This window comes from Heterocephalus glaber, unplaced genomic scaffold (genome assembly GCF_053883595.1).
Source record: "Heterocephalus glaber isolate CG9 unplaced genomic scaffold, H.glaber_assembly_v1.0 deba00001553, whole genome shotgun sequence".
Classification (NCBI taxonomy): domain Eukaryota; kingdom Metazoa; phylum Chordata; class Mammalia; order Rodentia; family Bathyergidae; genus Heterocephalus; species Heterocephalus glaber.
In genome coordinates, this window is record NW_028258344.1 from 243,197 (window position 1) to 262,854 (window position 19,658).

Here is a 19,658-nt window from a genome sequence, read left to right on the forward strand (position 1 = left end):
ATCTTAGATATTCCTGTGCCACACCAGTGTGGAATGTGACCTGCATTTGAGGCGCAGAATGGACCGATGAAGAAGATCACCACTGAATGATAGCATGGAAGTCACTAAGAAGCACCCTGGTTCTGGCTCAGGAGTCCAGAGTCAGTCCCAGAGCTCTGTTCATTGGCTGTGTGATCTTGGATATCTCTCTGTTTTATCTCTAAAATGAGCCATATTCTGTGGTTTGGATTTTAAATGTCTCCCAGATGCCCATGTATGAAAGGCTTGGTCCTCAGCCTATGGCACTATTGGGAGATAATATCAGCTTTAGCAGATGGGGCCTAGTGGAAGGTAGTTAGGTCATGGATGGCACACCCTTAAAGGGGACCTGGAGACCCCATCCCTTTCTGTTTTTCTTCCTGGATGCCACAAAATGAGCACCTTCCTACCCTACACATTCCTGGCACAATGGTCTGTCATAACAGGTCCAAAGCAATGTGGCCAACAGCCATGGACTGAGCCTCAGAAACCATGAACCAAAATAAAACTTTTCATCTTAAAGTTGCTTATCTTAGATATTTTTTCATAGCAATGGAGCTCTGACTAACATGTTCTTGTATGAATTTGAAAATTAAATAACCTAAATAATATATGCGATGGACCTTAAATGATGCCTATCACTCAATACCTCTTGGTTATCTTCCCTCTTGTTGAAAAAAGTGAGGAGGAAATCACAACTATCTTCCCTGTCTCTTAGATTTCTTATCAAGACTGTTGAAATAATGCATTATAAAATGCTGTTGTGTCTCTTTTATCCAAATATTATCACAACCACCATATTATTCCTTGTTTCTTTCCAGCTACTTAAACAAAATCCATCTGTTGGTAACAGACACCCTCCAAAGCTCACCAAGACCAGAGTAAGAGATAGGAGTTTAAAACAGAAGTTGTATTTCCATGTTCCTGATCTCATCTGTATTAGTTCTAAGTTAATTTTTCTTTTATTTTTTTAATTCTTTTATCGGTACATTTTAGGTATATAACACATTTACATTTCTTATTGGGAATTATACCTTTACATGATGCACCTTGCTTATTTTTTCCCCATTCCTAGCCCTCCCTTCACGCCCTCCACCCTTCCCTATTTACAAAGACTTTATTTCCATTTTTTCCATTTCTCAGCATTTTTCCTTACCCTTCTTTCCTTTCCCCTGCCCCTCCCACTACCCCTACCCCTTTGGACATTTTTTTCCTATTTTGCATTATCAATTATTCACTCTAATCATTGGTACATTTTAGGTATACAATATAATGACATTCATCTTTGGAAATTTGCACCTTTACATAATCTCTCTTGGTTATTTTTCACCCTTGCCCAGCCCTCCCTTCAACCCCTCCATTCCTCTCTATTTACAAAGATTTGTTTTCTATTTTTCCATTTTCACATATTAATCTCATTCCCTTCTATTCTTTCCCCTACCCCACCCACTTCCCCTTCTCCTTTGCCACTTTTCTTCCTATTTCACATTACCTATTATACATTTTAGTCCTTATTTACACTTTCAGTTTTTCACACTAGAGAAACTATTCTGTATTTATACATGTGCGTCCTATTTATTTCACTTAAGGGTATCGCCTCAATGTGCATCCATTTAGCTTTAAATGTCTCTAATTTCTCATTTTTTATGGCTGAGTAGTACTCCATTTTATTAAAAAACCACATTTTCTTTATCCAGTCTCCAGTTGATGGGCATTTGGGCTGTTTCCAAGTTTTAACTATTACAAACTGTGCTGCTATGAACATGGGTGCACATATAGCACTGTGGTATGATTCTTTGAATTCTTTGGGGAAGATCCCCAGCAGTGGAATAGCGGGGTCAAATGGGACTTCCAGTCCTAGTTCTTTGAAGTATCTCCATACTGATTTCCACAGTGGTTGCACCAGTCTACATTCCCACCAGCAGTGGAGCAGGGTTCCTCTTTCCCCACAGCCCCTCCAGCATTTGTTATTGGTTGATTTCATGATACCAGCCATTCTTTCTGGTGTGAGGTGGAATCTTGGCATTGTTTTCATTTGCATCTCTTGAATGACCAGTGATGTTGAACATTTTTTCATGTATTTATTTGCTATTTCTACTTCCTTGTCTGAGACATGTCTGTTCATTTCAGATGTCCATTTTCGGATTGGGTCTTTAAATTTGGGAGGTCTGATCATTTTAAGTTCTTTATAGATTTGAGATAGTAGACCTTTGTCTGAGGAAAAGCAGGTGAAGCTTTTTTCCCACATTGTGGGTTGTCTCTTCACACTGCTGGTGGTTTCTCTTGCTGTGCAGAAGCCTTTTAAAAAGAAGAGATCCCATTTGTTGATTGTTCATGCTAGTTCACAGGCAACTGAGATTTTGTTCATAAAATCTTTTCCTACACTGATGTCTTCAAGAGTTCTACCTAACCTCTGTTCCAACTGGTTCAGAGTTTCCATTTTAGTATTTAGATCTTTAATCCATTTTGATTTTACTTTAGTGCATGGTGAGAGATATAGGTCTAGTTTTAATCTTTGGCAAGTTGAAACCCAATTTTTCCAACACTATTTATGAAAGAGGCTATCTTTCCTCCAGTGAGGATGTTTGGCTCCTTTATCAAAGATAAGTTGGCTGAATGTGTCTGGCGTTGTTTCTGCATTTTCTAATCTGTTCCATTTGTCCTTAGGTCTGTTTCTTTGCCAGTACCATGCTGTTTTTATCACAGTAGCTTTGTACTATAGTTGCAGGTGGGGATTGTTATACCCTCTGCCATGTCTCTGTTACCTAGAATTGCCTCAGGTATTCTGGGTCTCTTCTTGTTCCAAATGAATTTTTGGATTGTTTTCTCAAGGTCCATGAAGTATGCTGCTGGAATTTCAATTGGGATTATATTGAATCTCTACAGTAGTTTTGGAATTATGGCCATTTTCACTATATTGATCCTTCCTACCCAGGAGCAGGGGATGTCTTTCCATTTTCTGATATCATCTTCAATCTCCTTTTTCAGAGTGCTATAGTTTTCAGAGTAGAGGTCTGTGATTTCTGTTGTTAGGTTGACTCCTAGGTATTTCAATTATTTGGATGCTATTGTGAAAGGAATTTATTGCCCAATTTCTCTCTCAGTGACTCTGTTGTTCCTGTAGAGGAAAGCTCTTGATTTTTTGTGTATTTACCTTGCATCCAGCTACTGCCCTGAATTTGTGTATTAAGTCTAGAAGACTTTTGGTGGAGTTCTTATGGTCTTCTACATAGAGTGTCATGTCATCTGCAAATAATGACAGTTTGATTTCTTTGTTTCCTGCCTTTATTCCTTTTATTTCTCTTGTCTAATTGCCATGGCTAATGTTTCCAAAAGTATATTGAACAGGAGTGGTGATAGTGGACATCCTTGTCTTGTTCCTGATTTTAGTGTGAAGGATTTCAGTTTTTAACCATTTAGTATGATATTGGCTGTTGGTTTTTCATAGATGGCTTCTATCAGTTTGAGGTAGAGACCATCTGTTCCAACTTTTTTTAGGGTTTCTATCATAAATGCATGTTGGATTTTGTCAAATGCTTTTTATGCATCTATAGAGATAATCATATGGTTTTTGTCCTCAGCTCTATTGATACAGTGTATTACATTGATTGATTTGCATATGTTGAACCATCCCTGCATTCCTGGGATGAATCCCACTTGATCAGGGTGTATGATCTTCTTGATGATCTTCTGCATTCTGTTTGCCAGTATCTTATTAAGGATTTTTGCATTTATGTTCATTAGTGAGATTGGCCTATACTTCTCTTTTACAGTTGAGTCTTTCTCTGCTTTGGGGATCAAGATGATGCTTGCTTCCAGGAATGAATTTGGGAGTATTGCTTCCCTTTCAATTTCTTTGAAGAGTTTAAACAGTAGTGGTAGCAGGTCCTCTCTAAATGTCTTGTAGAATTCAGCAGTGAAGTCAGCAGGGCCTGGGCTTTTCTTACTTGATAAGTTTTTAATTACATTTTCAATTTCATTGGTTGATATTGGGTTGTTCAGAATTTTTAGGTCTTCTTCGTTCAACTTTGGTAATTCATACATATCTAGGATTCTGTCCATTTCTCCTGTGTTGTCCATCTTATTGGCGTGTAGGCTCTGGAAGTAGGTATTGATGATCCTCTGGATTTCTGCTGGGTCTGTTGTAATGTCACCCTTTTCATTCCTACTTGCATGGATTTGGGCCTTTTCTTTCCTTTTTCTGATAAAGTTGGCTAAGGGTTTGTCAATTTTGTTTATTCATTCAAGAACCAACTCTGGTTCATTGATTTTTTGTATTGTTCTCTCAGTCTCCATTTCATTGACTTTTCCTTTGATCTTTATAATTTCCTCCCTTGTATGAGCTTTGGGTTTGTCCTGCTGTTTTTCTAGAAGCTTGAGGTTCAGCATCAGGTTGTTTAATTGGGCTCATTCTGTTTTCCTAATATGTGTCTTCACTGCTATGAATTTCCCTCATAAGACTGCTTTCATTGTGTCCCATAGATTCCGATATGTTGTATTGTCATTGTCATTTAATTGAAGGAACTGTCTGATTTCTTCTTTAATTTCCTCTGTGACCCCTTGGTTATTCAGAAGTGTGTTGTTCAATTTCCATGTGTTTATGAAATTTTTTGAGTTTCTTTTGCTATGGATCTCCAATTTCATCTCACTATGGTCTGATAATATACAGGGTATAACTTCAGTTCCTTTGCACATGCCTAAATGTGTTCTATGCATGAGTATGTGGTCTATTTTGGAGAATGAACTGTGTGCAGCTGTAAAGAATGTGTATTCTGATTTTGCGGGGTGGAAAACTCTATAAACATCTGTTAAGTTCATTTATTCAAGAGTTCAATTGAGTTCTAGTATTTCATTAGTTATTTTTAGTCTAGTTGATCTATCTATTTGTGACAGTGGGATGTTGAGGTCCCCCACTACAATTGTATTAGTGCATGTATGACTTTTCATGTCCGTTAGCATTTGTTTTATATAGTTGGGTACACTAGTGTTTGGTGCATAGATATTTATGATTGTCATCTCTTCCTCTTGGATTCTTCCCTTTACAAGGATGTAGTGTCCTTCTTCATCTCTCTTAATCAGTGTTGGTTTGAAATCTACTTGATCTGCAAAGAGGATAGCTACTCCTGCTTTTTTTCAGGTTCCCGTCACATGGAGTATTGTTTTCCACCCTTTAACTTTCAGTCTATGAGTTTCCTTTTGAATGAAGTGTGGTTCTTGTATGCAGCATATTGTTGGATTTTGCTTCTTGACCCATTCTGCCAGTCTATTTCTTTTGATTGGTGAATTTAGACCATTAACGTTGAGGGTTATAACTGAAACGTATTGACTTGTCATTGCCATGACTTTTTCTTTTTGTTGGATTCTCCCCCTTTACATTTAATTTCTTCTCATGCGAGATGGGTTCATTCTGCTTTGCTTCCTGGGGTTGTGATCCTCAATGTCTGTTCCTAGGATATTGTGTAAAATTCTTTGGAGTGCTGGTTTGGTATTCACGAAGTTCCTAAGGTGCTCTTTGTCATGAAAGTATCTTATTTCTCCATCAGTTTTGAAAGATAGTTTTGGAGGGTACATCAATCTGGGTTGGAGGCTGTTTTCTTTTAGGGCTTGAAATATGTCACTCCAAGCTCTTCTTGCCTTGATGGTTTGTGTTGAGAAGTCTGCTGTGATTCTGATGGGCTTTCCTTTGTATGTGATTTGTTTCTTTTCTCTGACTGCTTGGAGAATTTTGTTCTTCAGTTGAGTTTCTGGAATCTTAACAATTATATGCCTATGTGTAGATATTTTTTGATCAAGGCTATTTGGAGTCCTATATGCCTCACTTATCTGTATGTCAAGCTCTTTTCCCCTGCTTGGGAAGTTTTCTGCCATTATTTCTGTGAAGAGATTCTTTTATGTCATCTCCACTCTCTCCCGTTTCTTCATTGAGCCCAATCAGTCTTATGTTATTCTTTTTTGCATCATCTAGCAGCTGCTGGATTGATTTCTCATGTTCCCTTATAATTTGGAAGCAATTTTTCTTTTCCTGGTCACTAATTGCAATCTTATCTTCTATATCTGAAATTCTGTCCTCACATTGGCTCATTCTGCTGTGTAGACTTTCAGTGGAGTTTTTCATCCTGGAAATCTATTTGCATCTGTTTTATGGATTCCATTTGTTTCTTATGTTGGGATTCCATCATGTTCCTCAGCTCCTCTCTAGCTTTATTAATCATGTCTTGCACTAGGGGCACAATTTCTCCTGTTATCTGAGAAATTATTTCTGATTTCATTTTTTCCAGATCCCCTTTTCTTGCCAGTTCAGTGGGTCCAGGTGGTTGGTATCAGATTTTATGAACAAAACCGCAGTTGCCCATGAACTAGCACAAACAATCAACAAATGGAATCTCTTCTTTTTAAAAAGCTTCTGCACAGCGAGAGAAACCACCAGCAGTGGGAAGAGACAACCCACAATGTGGGAAAAAATCTTCACCTGCTTTTCCTCAGACAAAGGTCTACTATCTCAAATCTATAAAGAACTTAAAAAGATCAGACCTCCCAAATTTAAAGACCCAATCCAAAAATGGGCATCTGAAATGAACAGACATTTCTCAGACAAAGAAGTAGAAATAGCAAAGAAATACATGAAAAAATGTTCAGCATCACTGGTCATTCCAGAGATGCAAATGAAAACAACGCTGAGATTCCACTTCACTCCAGAAAGAATGGCTGCTATCATGAAATCAACCAATAACAAATGCTGGAGGGGCTGTGGGGAAAGAGGAACCCTGCTCCACTACTGGTGGGAGTGTAGACTGGTGCAACCACTGTGGAAATCAGTATGGAGATACCTCAAAGAACTAGGACTGGAAGTCCCATTTGACGCCGCTATTCCACTGCTGGGGATCTTCCCCAAAGAATTCAAAGAATCATACCACAGTGCTATATGTGTACCCATGTTCATAGCAGCACAGTTTGTAATAGCTAAAACTTGGAAACAGCCCAAATGCCCATCAACTGGAGACTGGATAAAGAAAATGTGGGGGGTTTTTATAAAATGGAGTACTACTCAGCCAAAAAAATGAGAAATTAGAGACATTTATAGCTAAGTGGGTGCACATTGAGGCAATACTCTTAAGTGAAATAAATAGGACACACATGAATAAATACCAAATAGTTTCTCTGGTGTGAGAAACTGAAAGTGTAAATAAGGACTAAATGTATAATAGGTAATGTGAAATAGGAAGAAAAGTGGCAAAGGGGAAGGAAGTGGGAGGGGTAGGGGAAAGGATAGAAGGGAATGGGATTAATATGAGAAAATGGAAAAATAGGAACAAATTCTTCGTAAATACAAAGGACTGGAGGGGTTGAAGGGAGGGCTGGGCAAGGGTGAAAAATAAGAACCAAGAGAGACTATGTAAAGGTGCAAATTTCCAATGATGAATGTCATTATATTGTATACCTAAAATGTACCAATGATTAGAATGAATAATCGATAATGTAAAATAGGAAGAAAAGGTCCAAAGGGGTAGGAGTAGTGGGAGGGTCAGGGAAAAGGAAAGAAGGGAAAGGAAAAATGCTGAGAAATGGAAAAAATGGAAATAAAGTCTTTGTAAATAGGGAAGGGTGGAGGGCGTGAAGGGAGGGCTAGGAATGGGGAAAAAATAAGAACCAAGATGCATTATATAAAGGTAAAATTCCCAATGAGAAATGTAATTGTGTTGTATACCTACAATGTACCAATAAAAAAATTTAATACGAAAAAAATGATATTGATTAATTGCAAAAGGAAAAACAAGGATGTTGACATCACTTTAACCAAATGATTAAAGTTCACCAGTAATGAGAGAGATCAACCCTCTGTGCCTCCTGATACACTGCATGGAGCTGAACCCAGAAGCATTTCACATCAGAGGTTCTCCTTACAAAAGAAAGAACTTGAGGGCCAGGGATTTAGCTCAGTGGTTCTGCTGCCTGCCTTGAAAGTGCAAGGTCCCATGTTCGGTCCCCGGTAGAGAGAGAGAGAGAGAGAGAGGACAAATTTGAATCTCACCTGAAAAAATATCACACAAGCCCAAAGGAGATGATTCTACAAAAATTACTAGCCTATATTCTTTTTAAAATGTCAATATCATGAACACAGAGACATGAGGAACATTCTAAATTACAGAGAGACAAGAAATCCCACACAACAGTTACATGCAAAGTGTGTGTTACAATTTAGATCTAAAATGTCCCCCAAAAGTCTCAAATATTTAGAAGTGGGGATTTCGGAAGGCAGTTGGATTATGGCAGTGACATACTCATCAGGGGGTTAATCCATTGATGAGTCCATGTGCTGTTAGGAGGTGTGGCCTGAGTGGAGAGGGCAGGTCACTAGGGGATGATCTGGAAGGGCATATCCTGACCCCGAGGCCTCCCTTCCTTCTCCTCTTCCTGCCTGTCATAGATTGAGAAGCTTTCCTCCGCCCTGCCCTTCCACCATACCATTTCTGCCTTGGAAGCAGACTACTACAGATGGAGTCTGTGAGTCAAATCAACTCCTCCTTTAAGTCGTAGGTGTTGATATTTGCCCCAGTAATGGGAAAGTAACTAATGCAGTGTTACGGTTTATATCTAGATGTCCTCCAAGAGCCTCATACACTCAGGTTGGGATTTTGGAAGATGAGTGGATTATGGAGTATTACAGCTGGCTTGCTGTTAGGAGGTGGGGCCTGGACAGAGGAGGCCAGTCATTGGTGCTGTGATCCGGAAGGGTGCATCTCCCTCCCCAGCTCCACCGTTTGCTCCTTTTCTCTGGTTCCTGGCCACCATGATGTGAGCAGCTGTCCCACTAGGCTCTTCCATAGAGCCACCACGCCTGGAGCCAGTTAACCATGTAAGTATTCTTAAAACATGAGCCAAAATAAATCTCTCCTCTTAGTTGGGGATCAGGTATATTGTTCTAACAAAGACATAGGTGACTAAGCCATACAGTAAAAACTTTGTTATAAAGCACATTACCACGACAACTGCCAAAATGTGAATAGGGTCTATAGGTTAATTAATTGTGTTAAATTGATGTTAGTTTGGTGATAAGAAAAAGTTTAATTTTTAGGAAATACACACTGAAATGTTTATGGAGTAAAGGTTCATATGCCTGTAATTGTCAAATAAAAGTTCAAATTATTTATATGTAGAAAGGTAGGGTAGGAAAGAGGGAAAGAGAGAGAGAGCAGGAGAAAGAAAACTGTTTAGAACACAAGCATAGTTAAGTATTAATAGTTGGAGAATCTGATTAAATGATATATGGTGATTCTTTTTGCTATTTTGGAAACTTTCTGTGAGTCTGAATTATGTAAATATGAAAAGCCAAAGTGTAAGGTCATGAGTTCAATTCCCAATACTGAAAACAGAAAAAAGAGAAGTTAAAAAAGCAAGAATTCCTAGACACCATAAGGTCACCTAGAAAACAGGTTTGGTATTTCTACAATTAAGACTAGGGACAGGACAGATACTAGGGTTCTGAGGCCAATATTATTTGAGGGTTTGAGCAGTCTTACTGAAGATCAGAAAGTAGAGGAGGAGGCAGATGTGGTACTACGCACCTTCTTGAGAAAGAAACAGAAATGCAGTTATAGTGATGCCCTTCCACCTTCTTACCTTCTGGTTATTCCCCAGAAGACCCCCAAAACCTTTAATCTGACCTATGCATTTATTTTTAATGAGTAATTTACTATTTTGGTAGAATTACCATGCAGCACAATTTTATATAACATTGACTTACATATTAACTTTGTTGTAAAATTAATAAGATTCAGACTATAATTATGCTATTGCTGTTACCATGTGGCTCAGTTTTAATAATTTATTGTTTGTGTAGCTTATTTACTTCTTTGTAATGTCAAAGAATTGAAAGATTAGAGTTAGATTTTTGTCTCTTTTGCTTTTGGAAATGCTGCATTATTTTTGTGTTCTTTCAGGCTGAGAAAGCCAAACTTCATAAGAGGTGTTGTAATTTAAGGTTGTAAGCTTTGATGTTAGTCAGATACCCAGCACAGCAAGAGTTCAAATCCAACCCATCCACTTTAACAACTCATTTTAGTGAGTTTGGGCAAGCCACTTACTCCTTCCGAGGCTTTCTTATCTACATAGAATAGAAAATACAATCTGGTTGTGAGGATAAAGTAGGAAGCTTTCACATATGAGAACGTCTCAGAAATGAACTTCTTTCCAAGGACTCTGGATTAACTAACACTCCTGTTTCCCTTTGCAAAATATAGCTCCATCCTTCCAGCAAACTGAACCCTCTATTCTATAGAACATGCTTTTCCCCAAGCCAGCTGTTTTTATGCCAGTTATGTCTGGATTACTAACAAGCACTTTAATTAAATGGAAACTTAAAAAATACAAGTGAAAGGGCTGCTTCTATGTAAAATGAGTTGAATATTTGGAAACAGTCATGGTAAAATGATAAATGCAAAAAATTCTGCTGAATTAGGTGTGGATGAAGCAGCTGTGAAAGATAAGAGTGTGTGGAAAAGTGGTTTTTCAGGCCCTTTCCCTGCTTTAGGAAAGTTGTAATTAGAAATTAGAGATGAGGTATCGTGGGTGTGATTTAGGTAACAAAAATGACACAGCATGTCAAGAAGGAGATCTGTGCCTAGAGGGATTGCCTTGGCCTTATCTGAGACTTTGGAAATAAAGGAACATAGGTTAGGTTGCAATTGAAGTAAAAGACCTCCCTTGGGTGAGTAGAGCAGGTGATCTCAGGTCTTCCCATGAAGGCATGGCCTGACATGGACTACAGGCCCCCGGTGTCACCAGAGGATGCAGCTCACAATTCGAGGCCCAGCGCCTTGCAGGCTGGCAATCGAGTAAGTAGTAGGGACCCTGGAGGCCTTGATGCCTTCCCAGTGATGGCAGAGAAGTGGCCCCTGGGAACACTGGGATGGACTCTTGATGCATGGGAAATTGCCCTGCCTGAAGGCCAACTCAGGGTCCTGACCTGGCCTGCTCCTCTCTTCTGGCAGCCAAGACTCCTTTGACTACAAGAGGGGCTGACTTCTCCTGCCCCATGGTGGGTGGATGGGGCATACCCAAGGCAGACTCTGAGCAATTGGTGTCCTGGACATCATACCCAACTCTATACCCCACCAGCATGACAGGGTCCCACTTTGGGGTGACAGCCTGCTGACCTGTTCTACCAGCAGAAAGCTCTGAGGAGGTATAGGTCTCGGCTTCATGGAGCTCCTGCCTGATGGCATCCAGGCTCATGCTTAACCAAGCCCATGGCTGGCAGCACCCAACCTGGTCTACCAAGCCTGTGTTATGCCTGGGCCAGGAGGCATCGAGGAATCCTCTGGATGTCACCTGAACCCTGGTGCCCATGACCCTGTTGTCCTCAGTCAACCTGCCCTGTTCTCTGGCCCCTGCTCCTGGCAAGGGCCAGTTCCTGGATGGCACATTCATGCATATGTGCCAGCTGGGGGACCTGGCAAGGACATCTCACTGAGTTCCTCCTGTGCCAGGTGTTCCCAGAGAAATAGCAGACCATGCACAACACAGGCTTCTGGTCCATAAGTACACAGATCCTTACCCTAGGGACTCTAAGAAGGCAGTGAGAAAAGGGCCCCTCAGCCTGTCATCACCCAGGGGAGCAGGGCAGCTACAGCTCTGTGCTCTCACCACAACTCTAAGAACCCACAAGAGGAATGGGTACCAGGCTGGCAGGCTGGGCAGCCCCTACCTGACACATCAGGTGGCCCAGACCCTCTGTGTCCTGCCATCTGGGCTGGATCATTATTCCTGCCCCTCTGCCCCCCTCCTGGACCTCTTACCAGGCCTCAAGCTGGAGCCTCTTCTTGCCCCACAGTGCCCACTGGACTTCACTCCCTGGACTCTGGGTTTCCCATATACCCAGGAGGACTTTTTTCTCTACACAGGGCATCCTCAGCACTTGGAGGGATGCCACCTCCCCAGAACAATGTGTAGCCTGTGCCACAACCCAGTGCCTTCCAGTGGGTATGTCAGCCTTTGTAAGCCAGCTGGCCATGCTTCGATCCCCTGAGGCCTGCAAGAAAACCAGCACAGGGAGCTGAGGAGAAGACTTGGCTGCCTAGCTACAGGACAGAGCAGCCCCAGCCCCCATGCAATGAGCACCCCAGGGCGCACAATGTCATTCAAGGAAGCCCCATTCACTACACCCAGCCTGTGCTGGGCCTGTGTACCACAGAAGGAGAGTGTGAGATGGCCCAGCTCTCTGCCAATGCCCATCGGCATCTTTAGCCTGGGCCCTATCATGACTGACTGGGTGTGCAGACCCCTGAGGCCATAGCTGAGCTGGCCTCAGTTCCAGCCAGCAACGAGAGCAAGACAGGGGTTGCAGGGGAGGCCTGCCTGCCCCAGAAGGTCCTAGGAACTGCACTGCTCGCTCAGTGAAAAGGTGGCCCTCGACTTGAGTGTGAAGAAGTCCCTGGCAGAGACTGCCCCCATCAAGGTCCCAGCCCTGCAGTACACGCCAAGGCCACTGCAGCTGTGGATGGGCCACCTATGAGGAGCAGTGTCAGGTTTGCCAGGCTTGAAAACAGTGGTCACAGAGGCAGCCAGGATGCCAGGTACTATGGAGACCAGCCCAAGGACCAGCATCCCTGGAATACCTGGGATGCAGGCAGCCACCGGGGCCACGGCAAACACCAACTTCCACATCCCTGTGGCTTTCGTGTTCTGCTAGCTCAAGATACTCTGTCTGGCACCCTTACCTGCAGCCGTGCACCCCTCCACACTTGCTCCACCTCCTGTCCTCTCACCCCATCACACCCAGCCAGCCACCCGTGCCAGTGAGACTGCAGCTTCTCACCCAGCCCTTCCTGTGGCTTGCTTCAACCTGGCCCTGGCCAGCCCTCCAGCCACAGCTTGGCCTCCCTACCCCACCCCCCTCACTCTGTGCTCTGTTCTATCTTCTGACCCTGTGGCTGGCCTTGCCCTGAATTGCATGACTGACCAGCCGACTCCAAAGAGCAGCACTTTACCAGGCTGCACATGTCCCTTTGTGATCCCATCTTGAACTCTGTGGCCTCTCCCTGCCACAGAAGCTGTGTGACTGGTTTGAGATGGCTGGGCTGTGGAGCCAGGCTTTGTGGCAAGACTACTAGGCTGTGCAAGGCCTGCTGGGCGAGCTGCTGTGTTAGCTACAGAGATTGGTGAGCATGTAGCAACCTCCCTTACCCACATGGTACAGGCTGGTGCCATCTTCATGCCCACCCACCTGTTGAAGGAGCAGATCTTCCCACAGGTGCCTGACCTTCTCAATAGACCACTGCTGTGGGAGGCCTGAGTACACCACGTTGTCAGAGGAGCAAGCACTGTGGAAGCATGCCCTGTGTGACTGTACGTTACTCATGCTGAAGCTGCTGGCTTTGCATCAACTGCCCAACATCTGGCCCAATCTGCTGGGCCTACAGTGGCATGACTGCATCTCAGCTGCATAAGCATGGGCAACCTCGGCAGCCACTGGAGCTATGTGATGAGTGTCAGGTGACCTAGGCACTGAGGCTGGAACTTTGTCTCCCTCACAGCCCACTGTGGCCAGAGATGAGCCAGAGGGCCTGCCCCCCGGCTCAGAAGTCATTGGCCTCCAGGGTCAGGAATCCCAGGAGGAAGCCACCAGGAAGCCCTGGACCAGAGAAAGCAGAGGCACCTGCTGGGGGGTGGGTGGTATGGGGCCCCTTCCTTCTCCCCCACTGCCAGTGCCAGCCCATCAGGCCCTATCCTGGGGGCCCATCTAGCGCAATGGCCTAGAACTGCCCATGTGGACCCACGAAGCCTTTTGGACCTGACTGGCCCCCACCATACCCACAGCTGCTGGACAGCCAGAGCCATCCCCTGTAGCACTGTTTTCAAGTGATGTTGGCATGGCCACCAGGTCTTTGTGCCCCTCCTGTTGCCCATCTCATTGGAGTGCCCTCAGCCAGGCCCTTATCCAAGCCACCAGCTGGGCTGCAAGCATTGAGCTTTTAACTTGCAGGTCTTTGCTGGCAAGAACCCCTTCCTCGTCTTCCCTAGAGAAGTCTTAGCTGCTGTGTCCCTTGCTGGTGACCTAGGCAGACACTCTACCTCTCTCCAGGCCTTGATTGCTATTTGCAGGGTTGTGAGGTAGTTCAACACCCATATGATGGGGTCTCTGCCCCTGGCCCAGGACAGGCCCTCCTTGACCTTTGCCAGGGTGTGGAGTAGGAGGTGGAGGCAGGAGAACCTCCCTGGAGAAAGTCTCTCTCTTAGGACTTGGCTGTCCTGGAGTAGTACCTCATACAGTGTATATGACTCACATACTTTTCCCTCAGGCATGCTGCAGCACCAGGACACAGCCCAACCTGGAGCTAGTATCCTTCTGGACCTTCCACCCCTGTTCTAAGAGGCCTCAGGGCTCTCTTGAATTGACGGTGACTTCCTGAGCTGCCTCTCTCAACCCAGGGCTTACTCAGGAATGTTAGGATTTCTGGAAGCCAAGCAGCTGCAGGGACAAAGGCAGTCAAGCTGAGTGGCAGGCAGCTAGCTCAGTCTTAGGAAATCTCTGAATATCTGGACCAGGGACCTTGGCCTAGTCCAACGTCCCAAGTCACAGTCCTGTGGTCAGTCAGCAGGGCCTGCTGTGGGCCACTGCACTGCAGAATTCAGTGACCTGAACTGCAGTGTGGTAGGCTCAGCCCTTGGCCTTATTTAAGGATTTGGGGTGTACCTAGGGACCTGGGGAAGTATATTAAAACATTTGAGTGGTTTTAGAAAAAAAAAGAAATTGAAATAAAATGTTAAAAACAAATTTATTTCATTTTAAGGATTTTTCCACATTAAACAACTTTTTGAGGTAGTACGGCCAAATGCCTCGGATTAGAGGAGTATACTGCATTTTGGCGGGAAGGGCTAGTAATAAATACAAACCCATTTGTTTGGCAAAGATGCCCCATACTCTTCCAGGATGAGTTTTCCAGTGGCTCTCACTGAAAGCCTCTGTGATTAGGATCCCTCTCCAGAGACTTTGATTTGTTTAATTGGTCTGTGGAGGGCCTGGCCATAGGGATAGACTAGCTGCTTGGGTGATTCTAAATTTTCCCTGGGATTGAGTGCCACTGCTCTGCAGTATTTGCGACTCAGGCCACTTGGGTCTGTTGTCTAGGTTTGCAAGCATCAGAGGGAAAGTCTTAGTATCCACCTGGCCCCTTCCAGAAAAGCCAGCTAGGGGGCTTGTGCAAATGATCTGTAGGAGTCCCCATGCTGGGCTCAGGAGTCTTGACCCCCTTTTCAGAAGAGGGGAAGAAGGACCAGAGACAGTCTACTCCATGGCATTGGGATGGGCTACAGATAAGATTCTGTGAAAGGGTGCTGTGAGAATGCCCAATCAGTGTACCACAAACAGGCAGCTGACAATAATGGTCTTAAAAAGAGAAGTTTCTTCGGTTCAGACATTTTATTTTCCTACCAATGGATGAGTTGTTCTCATATATAGTTGATTCTCATTGTGTGTGGTAGTTACATTCTTTAAAATTACTGTGAACACTAAATTAGCAAGTGCACAGTCATTGCTCCTAGAGGGGACTATAGGGTAGGTTCCTGTGAGTTTCTGGCTACATTTTTATCATCTGATCAACTGTTTTATGTGTTTGTTTAAGGACACCTTATTTAATATATTGTTGATTCATTAGCATTGAGCTCTCGGCTAACAGCACTATGACTTGTGCCTGAGTAAAATGTACCTAACAACAAGTGTTTTCTCCATAAAGTACATCCTAGCTTTTGTGCTCAGAAACACTAGACAGAACGTCAGTGCTCTAACTGTGGGCCATTTTAGACAGTGAAACCACCAATACAAAGCATGAAACATGGAAAACATAGCATTAGACATGTGTTTATAGTATGAGTAGAAGAGAGAAGGCAGAGTGTCAGCTTGTCTACCTCAGCTGGGAATGTGTATTGAAAGAAAAGTTTTCACTGCTCTGTGATGCACATGTCTATAATTGACTAGGAAAGCACCTTGAATATTGAGTGTAAATTTTAACAAGTAAATGAGTTCATAAATATGTATTTGTAAACATAAGGAAATGCTATACACAGCGATGCATTTCTATATCTCCTCCTCCACCCTGCCCATCCTATTCTTTTCTTTCTCCAAAGGCTTGCCTAGTCTGTCAAGGTAGCCTTTGTTGATCTGCAGTCGGCCTCTGATCATTCCATCCTGTACTTTTTAGAAAATATTGTGGAGAAAAATCATTTAACCAATCAGTGAGTACTAATAAAATATTTTAAAGTACCCTGCAGGACTCTGGGGAGATACACTGGAAAACAGATAAGTATAAATAATACCTTCCAAAAAACAACTTACCATTTACTGGTAGTTAAGAAAAGAAGGCTAAGAGGAGAAAGGAAGACAATGTCCAGGTACTGTACCTAGGTTTGGTTTAGAAGAATTAAACATGAGTGCTGAAGATGTCTAGAAAAGGTTACTAATAATAATGGTTTTAAAGAGAGCTTCCCTGAGAAAGGGAATTTTCATCAGATCTTAAGGAGGAAAGACAGATAAAGAGAATGGATAGAGGACATATTCAGGATATATAAATGCTGCTGAGAAGTGGGAAGGACAATAGTTGTTTATGAATAAGAATAAAGAGATGGCCTTAGCTAGGATGCTTGTGTGTAAGTAGTTAAAAGTAGTGAGGCTGAATGCAAGCTCAGGTCTGCCTGATGTTTTGTTTTCCATTCTAAGAGGCACTTTACCAAAAACACTGATAGGACATCCCAGATGGACCAATCAATGTCAAAATATTTTACATATAGTGACATTTGCTACATTCCTGTAGCCAGTATGTAGGACTCATTTGTAATTGTAGATACCTTTATTTAGGGCCAATACACTTAATAAGTTATCCTGGACAAAAGGCCAGAATGTGGGCCTTCTAATGAGTTGCTCTGTAGGATCCTTGATAGTCTTATATGGCTGACACCATCCCAAGTAACCCACCCACTGCTCTTCAGCAGGAACTGACTTCATACTAGTGAACATTATATGATATAGCCATCCTACTTTTTTCCTAATGATGGGAACACATGCTGAAAAGTGCGTTTTTATGTGATTTTATCTCTGATTGAATATCACAGGCTAATTTATATGAACCAAGTAGGTCTAGGCTAATCAATAAATGTAGCTTCTCAATGCAATCAAGAGATATGGTAGACATGATATGGACAAGGCTGCTGCCAGCATGAAATGGCATATGTTTTACAGTAAACGTTTTTAGGAGTATGCTCTAAAATAATAAGTATAGGTTAGCAAATACATAAACTAGTAACATAATGATTTATTGTCATCAGGTATTCTATACTGTACATAATTGTCTGTGCTACACTTTTATGTAATTGGCAGCATAAACAGGTTTGTTGATACTGTCATCTTCACAAATACCTGAGTATTCCCTTTCAATATGATGGCACAAGGCTACAATGTCATTAGATGATAGAAACTTTTCAGGTCTATTATAATCTTGTGGTCATGATTCCTCCTTTGTAGATTCCCAAAATACTTTCATATGTAAATTTTAAAGCTATGAATTTACCTGTCTTGTGTATAGGAGATACTTGGTGTCAGTGATTATGAAGTTCTAAAATATTCCATGATATTAAAAACACTCATTTGGTACTAATGATTGGAATATATATATATATTCCAATCATTAGTACCTATATATATTTGTTGAATGGTCTATTACTATAAACAATTGCTTGACTTTGTTTTGTTTTCAAAACCCTAGCATTATTTAAGAAATGTGCTTTGAGACAGATAAAATCTCCTATTGAAATAAAAAAAATCCTATGGGATCACCTTCGTGTATGTGACCTGTGGTAGACAGATATGCACCCCATGGCTGTAGTTTGAAAACTTTATACTCCCTTATTAGAAACAAAATAACGGCTATATTAGACTTTGTTACTTTATGCCTCATACCACAAAATAACTGCTGCATTAGATATGTTATGCCTTGTATCTAGATGTTTCCTCAAAGCCTTATGCTGTCATAGGTGGGGAGTTTCAAAGGTGGCTGGATTAGGTGTGTGGTGTTAGGATTAGGCATTCGATGCTGGGATTAAGGGTGCTCCACCCTGGGGACCACCCAAAAGGAAGCAGCCTGGATGAAATATAAAGGGACAGAAAGAAGCTGCTCTGCTGCTTTGCTCCCTTCTGCCTGTCCTGCTACACCATGCACTGTTTCTCCTCTGCAATGCCCCTCTGCCACGCCACCCCGCCTTGAAGCCAGCTCCCTATGAACCGAAACCTCTACAAACTGAGCTACCATAAACCTTTTGTCCTTTAACTTTGGGTGTCCAGTATTTAGTCTCAGAAATGAGAAAAGTAACTAAGACATGTGGCTGCTTTGGCTTGTTGGACTGCAGCTGAGGCCAGCCTCTTAAGAACATTATTAATAAAGGAAAAGTGATGGAGCATCTGGCACTGAATATTTGCTACTATTAATATAAAGACCAAGTTTCCTATAGTGTCCCACTTGTCTCCTTGTAAATTCTACACGGTAGCACAATGCTTGGATCGCAGGAAACAGGAGCTAGCTTAGAACAAGTGGGCATCCACAATGACTGAGATTAGTTTTACATCTTGGATGTGTAAGTGGCGTTTACTGAGCTGAAACATAAACTTGACCATCTTTAATTCAGCAACACTGATTAGGCACTTGCTGTGTGCCAAGCTCTGTGCTACTTGCAGGGAAGCAGAGAGAGCAAGAAAGAATAACCACCGCCATTACTGCATGTTAGGCAGTGTAAGCCTCTGCAGAAGGTATTTCATGCAAGTTAGGCACCCTCATCTTTCTTTTCCTTGGAGGAAACTGGCTTTGAGAAACTATGAGTACTTGCCAGGCCATTTCACTTTACAGCCATTCCAGCCCCTCACCCCAAATCAATAGTCTGAACTTCGCAGTACACACCCTAGGAAGTTACTCTGTATTATTGAGAACAAAATGAGACCCTGAGCATCAACCGAGTTTATCTACTCTCTCTAGAGAACTCTAGATGAGTGTGTGTGTGTGTGTGTGTTGCGGGGGGGGGGGGGGGATCCAGCCCCTCCTCCAGTCTCAAGAGTATCCCACTTCTAACACCTTAAGCAGTTAGGTCAGAAGGAAAGGAAAGGAGATGAGAGAGGTTTTGCTGGCCCTTTGACTCCTCTCCAGATCTTCCGTCCATCTCTAGGGAAGAAGGCTGGGTCTGAGGCTACCTCAGTCTCCCAAGGTCCACACGGAGTCGCCAGGTTTCTTTGCTTTCACAGCCCTGAGCGACTGCCACACCAAATACCAAACCTTGGGCAGGAACCAAACGGTCACTTCCCCGCCCTCTGGGCGCAGTATGCAAATCCGAGCACCAGGAAGTAGCTGGGACCTCTCGGCCGAGCTCAGCGACAGCCAGTTCCTCTCCCACCGTGGGGGCCGCGTCGCCACTCACTGCCCGGTCGTGGCGCTTCCAGCCCAAGGTCCTGAGCTCGCGCCCCTGGCCGAGCGTCCCGCGTTCGCGGCCTGCAGCCCCTCCCCAGGCGGGCCCCGCTGCGCTTTCCTGTCGCGCCCCCTGCTTTGAACTCAAGTCACCGTGGAGCTCCGCCACTGCCGCCCCGAAACTTTCACCGCGAGCGGGTGAGT

At 43.2% G+C, this 19,658-nt stretch overlaps 1 protein-coding gene and 2 pseudogenes across 5 annotated transcripts in view; all 3 read left to right on the forward strand.

Annotated features, from left to right (window-relative positions):
• Positions 1-10,892: 10,892 nt before the first annotated feature.
• On the forward strand, positions 10,893-12,043 carry LOC147824111 (uncharacterized protein C15orf39 pseudogene; annotated as a pseudogene).
• A 540-nt stretch (positions 12,044-12,583) lies between these two features.
• Positions 12,584-13,773, forward strand: LOC101703379 (uncharacterized protein C15orf39 pseudogene; annotated as a pseudogene).
• A 5,429-nt stretch (positions 13,774-19,202) lies between these two features.
• The window catches only part of Lyn (LYN proto-oncogene, Src family tyrosine kinase), a 136,333-nt gene continuing 135,877 nt past the window's right edge, over positions 19,203-19,658 (forward strand). For 2 of the 5 annotated variants that reach the window (XM_087190319.1, XM_004871525.4), the window contains exon 1: positions 19,378-19,652. The gene's annotated coding sequence lies outside the window, so the exon portion shown is untranslated. Of the gene's footprint in view, positions 19,653-19,658 lie in introns of all 5 variants that reach the window. The other 3 variants (XM_004871523.4, XM_021249545.2, XM_087190318.1) reach the window with 3 other exon arrangements.